Raw genomic sequence first — 11,958 nt, 5'->3', positions numbered from 1 at the left:
TACACACACACACACACACACACACACACGCGCGCGCGCGCACAGGAGAATATTTATGAAAGAGTAGGAATCTGTGTCTGAATGGAGAGAATTTAGATGTTACCAAGAACTTGTTAGAAAGTATTATATGTCAACCAAGCAAAGGGATTTGCAAAGGACCCTATACAAGTCAGTCAAACGGCTGTAATTACACCCTATGTGATTTCATCTTTATGGAAGGCAAATATGCTATGCTTTATAATTTTAATTTACACCTGAAATCTTGAATAGCAAATGTCGGTGCTCTTGCCTGGATGCTCTTTACCCTCTTGTTTCATTCAAGTAAATTCCTACACATCTTTCAAGACTCTTGAAATATCAGCACAGAGTGGAAAGTCCATCCATAGTGGAGTTAGGAAGATCTGGGAGTTACAACGCTAACACCACCACATACTAGATGTGTGGTATTGAGTTACTTAACCTTTCTGGTCCTCAATTTTCTCATCTGTAAGATGGACATAAATGACTACCTCTGAAAGTTATTGTGGGAAGTAAACATGACAGTATATGTAGAGAGCCTGGAACATGGCAGGCATTCAGTTAGCAACTAATGGAAGCCAATATTACTTTGCCATATCCTCTGAAGCCTTCTGTAAGCCAACCCACACTGACGTTGCAGTTGCTCTTTCCTCTGTGTTCCCAAAGCACCTTAAACACACCTGTAAGTACTCACCTCACAGTGTTACCTTTATTCATGGTCAAGTCTGTCTCCTCTACATTGTGAGACCCACCTCACAGTGTCATTCAGCTCTTGACTCCCTGAACCCAAAAAACACCCACAAAACAGGTGCTCAGAAAATCCACATTGAGTGAGTGAATGAATGAATGAGAGACTTTGCGTCTGTCTTTTGCAATTCAGTGAGTTGTAGCAGCCAGATTGGCAGAAAGGGCAACTCTTAAATGACTAGGCTACCCAAGTCAGCCGGGAAAGCCTATTTTTGTCAGCAAAGTGAGAACACTGGGCCGCCCTCCACCTCCACCTCCACTCTGCATTCCTCACAGAAAATGAGATTTTGATCAGAAAGATCATATACCTGTAATCTCACCCCATGCCTAAAATCAGTATTTCTCTTAGGGCTGGGTAGGGATAGACTCCGCTCTTGGCCCATGCTTGCAGGGGAGCCTGCCAATCACAAACACACACAAATGCGTTAAAGAACACACGACTCTTTGGTTACTTGGGACCTGACACTCAGCACTGCGACACCCCCTCTCATGGATAACACTGCTCAGGTCCCAGGGAACTGCTTCTTCATGTTTCCTGCCCAATGTCCTTGACACAAAAGGTGACAACATCTGAATGCTGTGAGGCTCCTGGGTTGTGCCACTACCTGTGCACACAGAGACTGTTTCAGAGCCAGTAGGATACAAAACAATGCAAGAGCTTCGGTAACAGAAAAAAGACAAGTGCACTTGTCAGATCCCTCCACTAAGATGCCTTGGATGCAATAGATTCTTGTATGAGAATACACCACCTCCCAGTAGCACCAAGTATACATTTTCTTGTTTCTCTACATACTCTAATTTAAGGTCCCAGAGGTACGCACAAATTAATGCAGTATTTGCAACATACCACATGGAGGCTGATGAGTATTTTGCAAAATTAAACACTTCATATTACTCTTAAATGTATACATGTAGGTCTAGGCATAACGTATGTGAAACGTGACACTGACTTGACACTGAACACTAGAATCATCAGTAGCTTTTGATAAAAATATTTAATAAGATTTTATTGCATTTTCAAAAAGTCAAGTAAAAAGTTTCAACTTTATTTAAATACTTGGTTTAATTTTTAACATTTGTTAATTATAAATTATATTTCTTCCCTTTAACTTTTGATTTTGAATATTTTAGAAAAATAATTCTTGAAAACATAAAAAGTGACAATTTTATTTGAAAATTGAATTTATGTTGTCATGATAATACCTTCCAATTTTGTAATAATAATTGGATTCAGTCATCTTTGATATTTTGCCAATTGTCAGTCATATGAAAACTACAGAGAATTCCCTGGCGGTCCAGTGGTTAGAACTTGGAGCTTTCACTGCCAAGGGCACAGGTTCAATCCCTGGTTGGGGAACTAAGATCAACAACAAAAAGAAAACTATAGCTCTACGTGTATTTGTCAATGTAGGAGGATCAAACATAATTTAACAATTGTTTAGCTTGATTTATAGCTTTAAAATATTTAGACAGGGGCTTCCCTGGTGGCGCAGTGGTTGGGAGTCCGCCTGCCGTTGCAGAGGACGTGGGTTCATGCCCAGGTCCGGGAAGATCCCACATGCCGCGGAGCGGCTAGGCCTGTGAGCTATGGCTGCTGAGCCTGTGCGTCCGGAGCCTGTGCTCCGCAATGGGAGAGGCCACAACAGTGAGAGGCCCCCGTACCGCAAAAAAAAAAAAAAAAAAAAAAAAATATATATATATATATATATAAATTTAGACATATGGACTTCCATTTGTACTATTTCCCAGACCCTGCAAATCTTAGGGGCACACTTGCCTGTAAGTGGTCCAGTCAAAGGATTTGGGTTGCCTGAGAGGAAATGCTAGATGCGTTCAGATGTAAAAGGACAGGATTTTCTGTTTTAAATTAGGAGAAAAACAAGTCTGCTATCAAAGTATCAGTGTACAAGCTTTATGTTCAAGCAGTGATGAAATTACCTGAAGCAGGAGATTATAAGTCTTATAACCCAGACAGCCCCACCTACAGCAAAACTCTTAACAGAATTTCAGCCTGAGGAAGACGGGTGAGGTATCTGCGTCCAGCAGGATTGGAACATGGGATCTTACCCCAGGGAAAACCTGGTCAGTCTCCTTTCCCTCCAAGGTCTCTCTACTTTCTCCAAGGCAGCCTCCCTGTCCCCCATTGACTTAGCCTCACAGAGTCCTTCAGTCCTTTCACATTTATTGAGCACCTACTACATACCATACACAAGGCCAGGTGCTTGATGTACAAATACAAAACTAAAGAGACATTATCCCTGATTTCAAAGAACTTTAGAGACCAACCTCCTCTCCTGCTGGAAAGAGGAAGGAAGCACTTTGAGTTAATTGCAGGACCCATAAGAAAGAGGGAAGGAGGCAGAATATTAGAATCTGCGCTGGAGCCCAATATAACTAGTTATATCACTATGCAATTAGTTATGTAATGCTTGAGGAACATTATCTTAAAATATAAGGTATCTTAAAATATCTTAAAACTAACTTCCTCCCCCCTCCTTGTTCTCAAAGTTGCTGATTCATTTTTTTAATTGGTCTGTTATTCAGTTAAAAAACATTTATTGAGTGCTATGTGCCAACGAAGAAATATGCAGTTCCTATTTTCAAAGAGGATAAAGTTACAAATGATGACTTTTTGACCATTTTAGCAGGGATATTTTAGCAGGGAAATGAAAAAAGACAAAACAGTACCCACAGGACATATGTCAGCGCTTATGAAATATTTACTATGCAGTATATGACAATGTGTCATGTGTATGTGGTGGTATAATCTCCATACTTCTTGGGAAGAATTGTTCTTTTTTCTGTAATTACTGTTGATTTTCTGAAGCGATAATGATAGAAAAAGGCAGGTGTTTTTAAAATATTCTTAGCAGGATTAAATATTTGTGGTCTTCCACAACTCTGTTCATAGCGCCTTGACCTGACGCTTATGTGAGTTATATACATGATATTATGGTAAAATGGTCAAGATATCAGTTGTCATACTGTGAAAACCATGTCTATGAGATCTGTACGTCTGAGAACCACTGGTCTCATGGATCCCCATCTATAACTAGTTCTTCTCTACCTTCATTTCTTTTTCCCAACCATAAAATAGGTGTTGCCTGCTCTCTGTTTTCTCTCTCTACACATTCACCTTTGGAAAGTTTATTCCTTTCAGGGTTTCAACAACACATTTCTACAGTGCTTTACAATTTATAAAGTTCTTTTACAGCATAAAGTAGTCCCTAGTGTCGGAAGGATATGGGTTTAAATCTAGTTGCTCCTTTTATTAGTTTTGTGATCATGTGTAACCAAACTCAGGTTTGGCTGTTTGCCACTTGAAAGCCGATGCTCAAGAGAAAAGTGTTGGTTGGAAAGGAAAGGTTGCTTTATTCAGGAGGCTGACAACCTGGGGAGAAGGTGGACTCATGTCCAAGAACCAACTTCGAAGATTCTGCTTAACCATGAAAGTTTTTAAAGGGAGAAAGTGGAAGTTAATCACAGTTAATCATTTGGGGAGGGGGCCAGCATCTTCATTATCTTCCACTGTGTGCAGACTTTCTTCTGATTGGTTGGTGGTGAAGTAAGAGAGCAGTGCTCCAGGAATCTGGTGCTCAGCCTGAAGTTAGCATCATCCACCTGGGTGGGGGCCTTAGTTCCTGCAGAAGAACTCAGAGGTATATTTTATGTGTATTCCTTGAGGAGGAACTAGGATCCTTCTTTATCACTGCATTATCGTTTCTTGATTGCTCCTCCTTTGTTTCTGCATTCCCTCACTTTTCTGATGAACAACTGTTTGAATCTGCCCTTTGGAATTCAGGGAAGGTCTAGGAGGCTGAAGTCTTTTTCCTACAAACAAGAAATGGGGGGACACAGAAAGGATTTGTACCCAGGACAGCCCCACAGAGTCCTGCTTGGTTTCACATGGTCAAGTTATTTCATCTTTCTAAGACTTGATTTCTTCATCTGTAAAAAGAGATAATAATAATACCTGCTCCCAGGGTTTTATGGGATGTGAATGAGATAATCAGTATAAAATGCTCACCATATCTTTTCAACAAAAGGTGCCAGGACTACTAGATATTGACATACAAAAGAATGAATTTGAACCCTTTCCTCAAGTCATATATGAAAATTAAGTGAAAATGAATCATAAGCTTAAATTTAAGAGCTAAAACTGCAAGCCCTCACCCCAATTTTGCCTATAAAACTCTTCCCTGAAACCCATCAGGGAGTTCAGGTTTCTTGAGCACAAGCCACCCATTATCCTTGCTTGACCTACAGTAAACCTCTCTCTGCTCCATACTCCTCTGTTTTAGTTCGTTTGGCCTCACTGTGCATTGGGCACATGAACTTGCATTTGACAACAAAAGTATACAACCCTTGGAAGAAAATATAGGAATAAATCTTCATGACCTTGGGTTAGGCAAAACCTTTTTTAGATTTGACATCTAAAGCACAAGTGACAAAAGAGAAAAATTGGACTTGATCAGAATTAATAGCCTTTGTGCTCAACGGACACCAAGAAAGTGGGAAAAAACAAGCCATAGAATGGGAGAAAGGATTTGCAAATCATCTATCTAATAAGGGACTTTTATCTAAGAGGTGTAAAGAACTATTACAACTCAATAATAAAAGGACAACCCAATTTTTTAAATGGAAAAAGGCTCTGTATAGACATTTCTCCCCAAAAGTTACACAAATGGCCAATGAGCACATGAAAAGATGCTCAACATCATTAGTCATCAGAGAAATGCAAATCAAAACCACAATGAGATAAAATTTCACATCCACTAGGATAGGTATGATGAGAAAGACAGATAATAATAACAAGTGTCATTGAAGATGTGGACAAATTGGAACCCTCATACACAGCTGGTAGGAATATAAAATAGGGCAGCCACCTTGGAAAACAATTTGGCAATTCCTCAAAAGTTTAAAAGTAGAGTTACCACATGACCTAGCAATTCTACTCCCAGGCATATCCCCAAGAAAAGTGAAACCATATGTTTACACAGAAACTTGTACACAAATGTCCACAGCAGCATTATTCATAGTTACAAAAAAGTGGAAACAACCCAAATAAATAAATAAATAAAATGTGATATATCCATACAATGGAATATTATTCTGCAATAAAAAAGGAATGAAATAATGATACATGCTACAAAATGGATGAACCTTGAAAACATGCTAAGTGAAAGAAGCCAGACATATAAGATCACATATTACAAAAAGACAGTCCTCGGAATGGGAGAAAATATTTGCAAACAAATCAGCAGACAAAGGATTAACCTCCAAAATATAAAAACAGCTCATGCAGCTCAATATTAAAAAAACAAAAAACCCAATCAAACAATGGGCAGAAGACCTAAATAAACATTTCTCCAAAGAAGACATACAGATGGCCAAGAGGTACATGAAAAACTACTCAACATCACTAATCATTAGAGAAATGCAAATCAAAACTACAATGAGGTATCACCTCACACTGGTTAGAATGGGCATCATCAGAAAATCTACAAACAGCAAATGCTGGAGAGGGTGTGGAGAAAAGGGAACCCTCTTGCACTGCTAGTGGGAATGTAAATTGATACAGCCACTATGGCGAACAGTATGCAGGTTCCCTAAAAAACTAAAAATAAAATTACCGTATGACCCAGCAATCCCAGTACTGGGCATATACCCAGAGAAAACCACAATTCAAAAAGACACATGCACCCCAATGTTCATTGCAGCACTATTTACAATAGCCAGGTCATGGAAGCAAACTAAGTGTCCATTGACAGACGAATGGATAAAGATGTGGTCTATATATACAATGGTATATTACTCAGCCATAAAAAGAAACGAAATTGGATCATTTGTAGAAACGTGGATGGACCTAGAAACTGTCATACAGAGTGAAGTAAGTCAGAAAGAGAAAAACAAATATCGTCTATTAAAGCATATATGTGGAATCTAGAAAGATGGTACAAATGAACCGTTTACAAGGCAGAAATAGAGACATAGATGTAGAGAACAAATGTATGGACACCAAGAGGGGGGAAAGCTGGCGGGAGGGGGGAATGGGATGAATTGGGAGATTGGGATTGACATGTATACACTAATATGTATAAAACAGATAACTAATAAGAGCTTGCTGTATAAAAAATGGATAAACAAAATAAAATTTTTAAAAAAAAAGATCACATATTATATGATCTCATTCATATGAAATGTCCAGAATGGGCAAATCCAAAGAGACAAAAAGTAGATAGTAGATTAGTGGTTGCCAGGAGTCGGGGCAGAAGGGAATAGAGAGTGACGGTTAATAGGTACAGAGGTCTTTTGAGGGTGAAAATGTTCTAAAATCAGTTGTGGTGATGGTTGCGCAAACTGTGAATATACTAAAATTTAGAAGCTAATTGAAGTGTACTCTGAGTGGATTTTATGGGATATGAATTATATTGCAATAAAGCTGCTTAAAAAATGCTTAGTACAATGCCTAGTACGTTTCCCAATCCATGAATGTTATTTATTGTACAATGTAGAAGGTGTCCACCCTTATCTCACCCTAAACGTGTCCAAGTTTGAACCCTGAGTATTAGACTCTTAATTTATCTGCGGATACATGCGCACATGTGCAAACTGGCCTGTGTACAAGGCAATTCATCCTGGCATTGTCTATAATAACAAAAGATTGGAAACAACCTAAAAGTCCATCAGTGGGGGGAATAGTTAAATAAATTATGATATATTCAGTCACAAGAATACAAAATAGTCATTAAAAGACTATTAGAAGGAGAATGAGAGGGCTTCCCTGGTGGCGCAGTGGTTGAGAGTCCGCCTGCCGATGCAGGGGACACGGGTTCGTGCCCCGGTCCGGGAAGATCCCACATGCCGCAGAGTGGCTAGGCCCGTGAGCCATGGCCGCTGAGCCTGCACGTCCAGAGCCTGTGCTCCGCAACGTGAGAGACCAAAACAGTGTGAGGCCCGCATACCGCAAATAAATAAATAAATGAGGGAGTCTTAATATACTGATAATGAAACTCTTTCCAAGATATACTGTTAGGAGAAAAAAATCAAGTCTAAACAGTGTAGGAGAAGATAGATAGATGATAAATACATAGATAGATGATAGACATATGTGTATATTTGCTTTTTTTCCTTTGTCTTAGTTTTAATTAACTCTACAATAAATGTATAATCCGATAAAACACAATAAATTTTAATTTTAAGAAAAGATGGTGGGTTTAGAGTCAGATAACAGAATTCCTATATAGACCTGGTGAAAATATTCATCTTAACTCAAGTGATGGCATTCCATCATACTTATAACATAATGAAGAATGGTAGATTAAAGAAGATATATATTTATATATGCATATTTGCTTTTATATGCATGAAATATACCTGGAAGGGAAGAAAAACAAAAACAATAATAAAAGATACTGAGGTTACTCCTTACCTCCAGGGAAGGAATTAAGCGACCATGGGGCAGAGAACATATCACTATCTTTCACTGACTTTTCAATTATGAAACTTGTGAATGTGCCGCTACTCAATAATAAATATAGACACCAAAGGTCACATATTGTATGATTCCATTTATATGAAATATCCAGAATAGATGGAGCCATAGAAACAGAAAGCAGATTGGTGGTTGCTAGGAACCGGGGGGGGGGGGGGGGGGGGGGGGGTGGGGCGGGGAGGCGGGATAGAGAGAAACTGGTTCCTGGGTAAGGGGCTTTACTTTAGAGTGATGAAAATGTTTGGAAACTCGATAGCGGAGGTGGTTACACGATACTGTGAATGTACTCAATGCAACTGAGTTGTTCACTTTGAAATTGTTAATTTTATGTTATGCAGATTTCACCTCAATCATTTTTTTAAAAAAGAAAGAAAAATGGAGAGGTAGGGGAAAGAGAGAGAAAAAAGGAAGTAGGGAGGAAGGGAAGTATGCAGAATTTCCATCTGAGGCAGCTGGCTTGGAGGGGTTTTGTGCATACAGCCTCTCATGGAGTAGCCTGCTGCGAAGAAAAGAAACGAGGGCGGAAACAATTGACACAGCGACCAGGGAGGTACCGGTGAGAGGACCAGGCACTGGGATCGGCGCCAGAGCACAGCGACACATGCTTCCTTCTGTCTTCTGGGCCCTCCGCTGTGATGTTCAGTGTGTGTCCTTTAACTACCCGCACAACCGCTGGAATCGGCCGTGGCCTCGACCTCCCACCCTCGAGAGGACTCAGAACACTACACACTCCTTCTTCCCACCCCCTCCTCAGAACCACCCTCCTCCGGCCCCTCTGCGCTTAGGACCACTCCCATCCGGTTGCCTAGCTGGCGGTGGCCCCCATCACGGCCAGGCAACTCCTGCTTTTAAAATTTAACACAAACGGCTGATTCTCCCAGGAGAGCAGAGGTAGATCCTGCTCCTCTCCAGGGCCTCCCAGAACTTCCCCTCTGCACAAACCTCATTTTGTCATCCTCAGCAGTGATCCACCCTTCCCAAGGTGAGCAAACCAGCTCTGACACTTCCCCACGAGGGCAAGCAAAAAATCTCAGTGGCTCCCACTGCACGGTTGTCACTCTGCCTGCCTACCAATCTCTCTTGATCCTACCCTCGTATTGTTACTACTCTACCACCTGTCGTTTGAACCTACCCTTATCAGCTCTAATTTATTTGAAGGAAGATTTCCTTCAAGTTTTCTTCTCCCCTCCATTCCCCCTGCTTCCCTCCCAGTCGGGTCCCAGTCACCTCACATGTGGGAAACTGCACTAGCTTCCTAAGTGGCCTCCCTGTCTTTTCCTTGCTTCTACCTCAGATCCCTCCTGCCACCAATGCACGTTTTATCACCTTCGGTTACCGTTTTCATCAGGTCATGCCTCTGACTCCAAAGCCTGCACCTGCTTCCCCCTGTCTTCACCATCAAGTCTGAAGGTCTTACCTGCCACTCAAGGCCCCTTTAAGCTTCCCCAAACTGACTTTCCAGTCTGTTCCCCAAGCATAATATTCTGTTGCAGGGGACACGGGTTCGTGCCCCGGTCCGGGAAGATCCCACGTGCCGCGGAGCGGCTGGACCCGTGAGCCATGGCCGCTGAGCCCGCGCGTCCGGAGCCTGTGCTCTGCAACGGGAGAGGCAAGCACTATTCCTGCTAAGCATTTATCAATTGTACGGTGTCAAGTCATGAGCAGGCTCTGATGGTCTAAGAGAACAATATTACTTGTAGGTGATTTCTGCATTTAAATGTAGCTAAACCATCCCACTAAGGACCAGGAATTCTTTCAGTGCTGCGCATAAACAATATCTATCTTTTAGTGGACTGGTTCAACAAGTTGATCAGAGGCCACTGGGTGAAATGTGCTCCATCTGATGGTTTTCCAGCCACCTCTGCTCAGGGACCTGATTCCAGAACATTAGTCATCACCAGAATGGGCTTTGTTGAGTCCTACTCGTGCCAATCAATGTATCATATTTAGTTTACTCCTCTCAACAACCCCAAAAGGTAGATACTATTATCATAATCCAGCTTTCACAGATGAGGAAATTGAGGCTTAGAAAGGTGAATTAACTCGCTCTGGGTTTCTGAGTTCCACATTAACCAGGCTAACTCCTAAGCCCCTCTTCTAACCAAGACTGCTACCCAGGGTGGGTACAGTGAATTTGCTGTAACTTCCTTCAATCCACTGTTCCACCATGCTATTTCATGTTAGGTTAATAAATGTCTTCAGAGGGTTCTTTCTGACTGGGTCACTCCACTCCCTGTAGGATCTTTGTAAACCTAAGTGTTGCCCTGCTTAAAATCTCCCACAATGTGGTAAACTGAAAAATGTCCCCTACAAGATATCCATGTCCGAATCACTGGAATCTGGGGATGTCATCTTACATGGCAAAAAAAACTGTGTGTGTGGCAGGGCATGGGGGGATTATGCAGATGTGATTACTTTAAGAATCTTGAGATAGATTATCCTGGTTTATGCAGGTGGGCCCTAAATGCAATCATATGTATCCCTAGAAGAAGGAGGCAGAAGATTTGACACAGACAGAAGAGGAGAAGGCAACGTGACCAGAGATTGGAGGGACACAGCCACAAGTCAAGGAATGCCAGAGGCCACCAGAAGCTGGAAGAGGAAAAGAAAGGATTCTCCCCTAGAGCCTCCAGAGGGACGCAGCCCTGCCAACACTTCGATTGGTGCCTTTCTGGCCTCCAGAAGTGTGAGAGAACAAATTTCTGGTGTTTTAAGCCATCAGATTTGTAGTAATTTGTTACAGCGTTCCCAGGAAACTAATGCACATGAGTCCCCACTACCTACAGATAAACTGTGGCTGACTCAGCAGCACATACTTTCCTTTGTGAACTCATTTCTCCCCTTTCTCTGACATGCCTGGGCCCCAAACATAAGAGAGAGTAGTTCCTGAACTCATTGCGTTCCCCACCTTGTCTTCTGGGAAAACACCTGCTCTCTTCCCATCCTTGACCCCTTCTCTCTCCCAGCACACAGTACTCCCAAGTCACCTGATTCTTACCTCTATTTTAACACTTAGCACAAAATGCTCTAGTTGTTCGTATGCTGTTTCTTCCATCCACATAAAGGTCCCTACGTGGCATGGACCCTGTCTTATCTGCCTTTGCATCTCCAGCACCAGCACAGCGCAGGAACACGTAGTAAGTGCTCAATGAATGCATAAGTTTAGCACCAGAGTAGGTGTTAAGTAACCTACTGCATCATTGCTATTAGCCATTCTTCTCACTCCCCACAGTGCAATGCAGAGGCAACCAGCTCCTCCAGGCTGTGTGATGCACTCCTGCGGAGCCTCTCTGTACGTCTGTCTTGCCAGGGCGGACAAACAGGCAGCTTTTAGTTGAAATTTCATGTGTGCCTTGTCGAATTGCATCCTCAGCAAGAGCTAAAAGGAAAACAGCTTTTAGAGAGTCTCTAAGAAATCTGTATTCAGGGCACTTTACGGAGGTAGCCCCGAGGGAAGAGAAAGCAAGACAGACCTCTGATCCTTAATGCATGAAATTAAGACAGAAACCGTTGGATTTATCCAATGGATTTTCTTTAAAATCACATTCCTGGTGATTTTAAAGAAAAAGGCCTAAAAGATGTTAAGATATCAAGATTGAATGTCTTAATATATCTGGAAAGGAAAAAGAGGGAGAGAGGGAAGGAAAGCCGATTCCTCAGACTGATTCATCCTAGAGGCTAAAGAAGAGTCTAAGGCA

This window comes from Phocoena phocoena, chromosome 1 (genome assembly GCF_963924675.1).
Source record: "Phocoena phocoena chromosome 1, mPhoPho1.1, whole genome shotgun sequence".
In the NCBI taxonomy this organism is placed as follows: domain Eukaryota; kingdom Metazoa; phylum Chordata; class Mammalia; order Artiodactyla; family Phocoenidae; genus Phocoena; species Phocoena phocoena.
Note: the sequence above shows the minus strand (reverse complement) of the source record.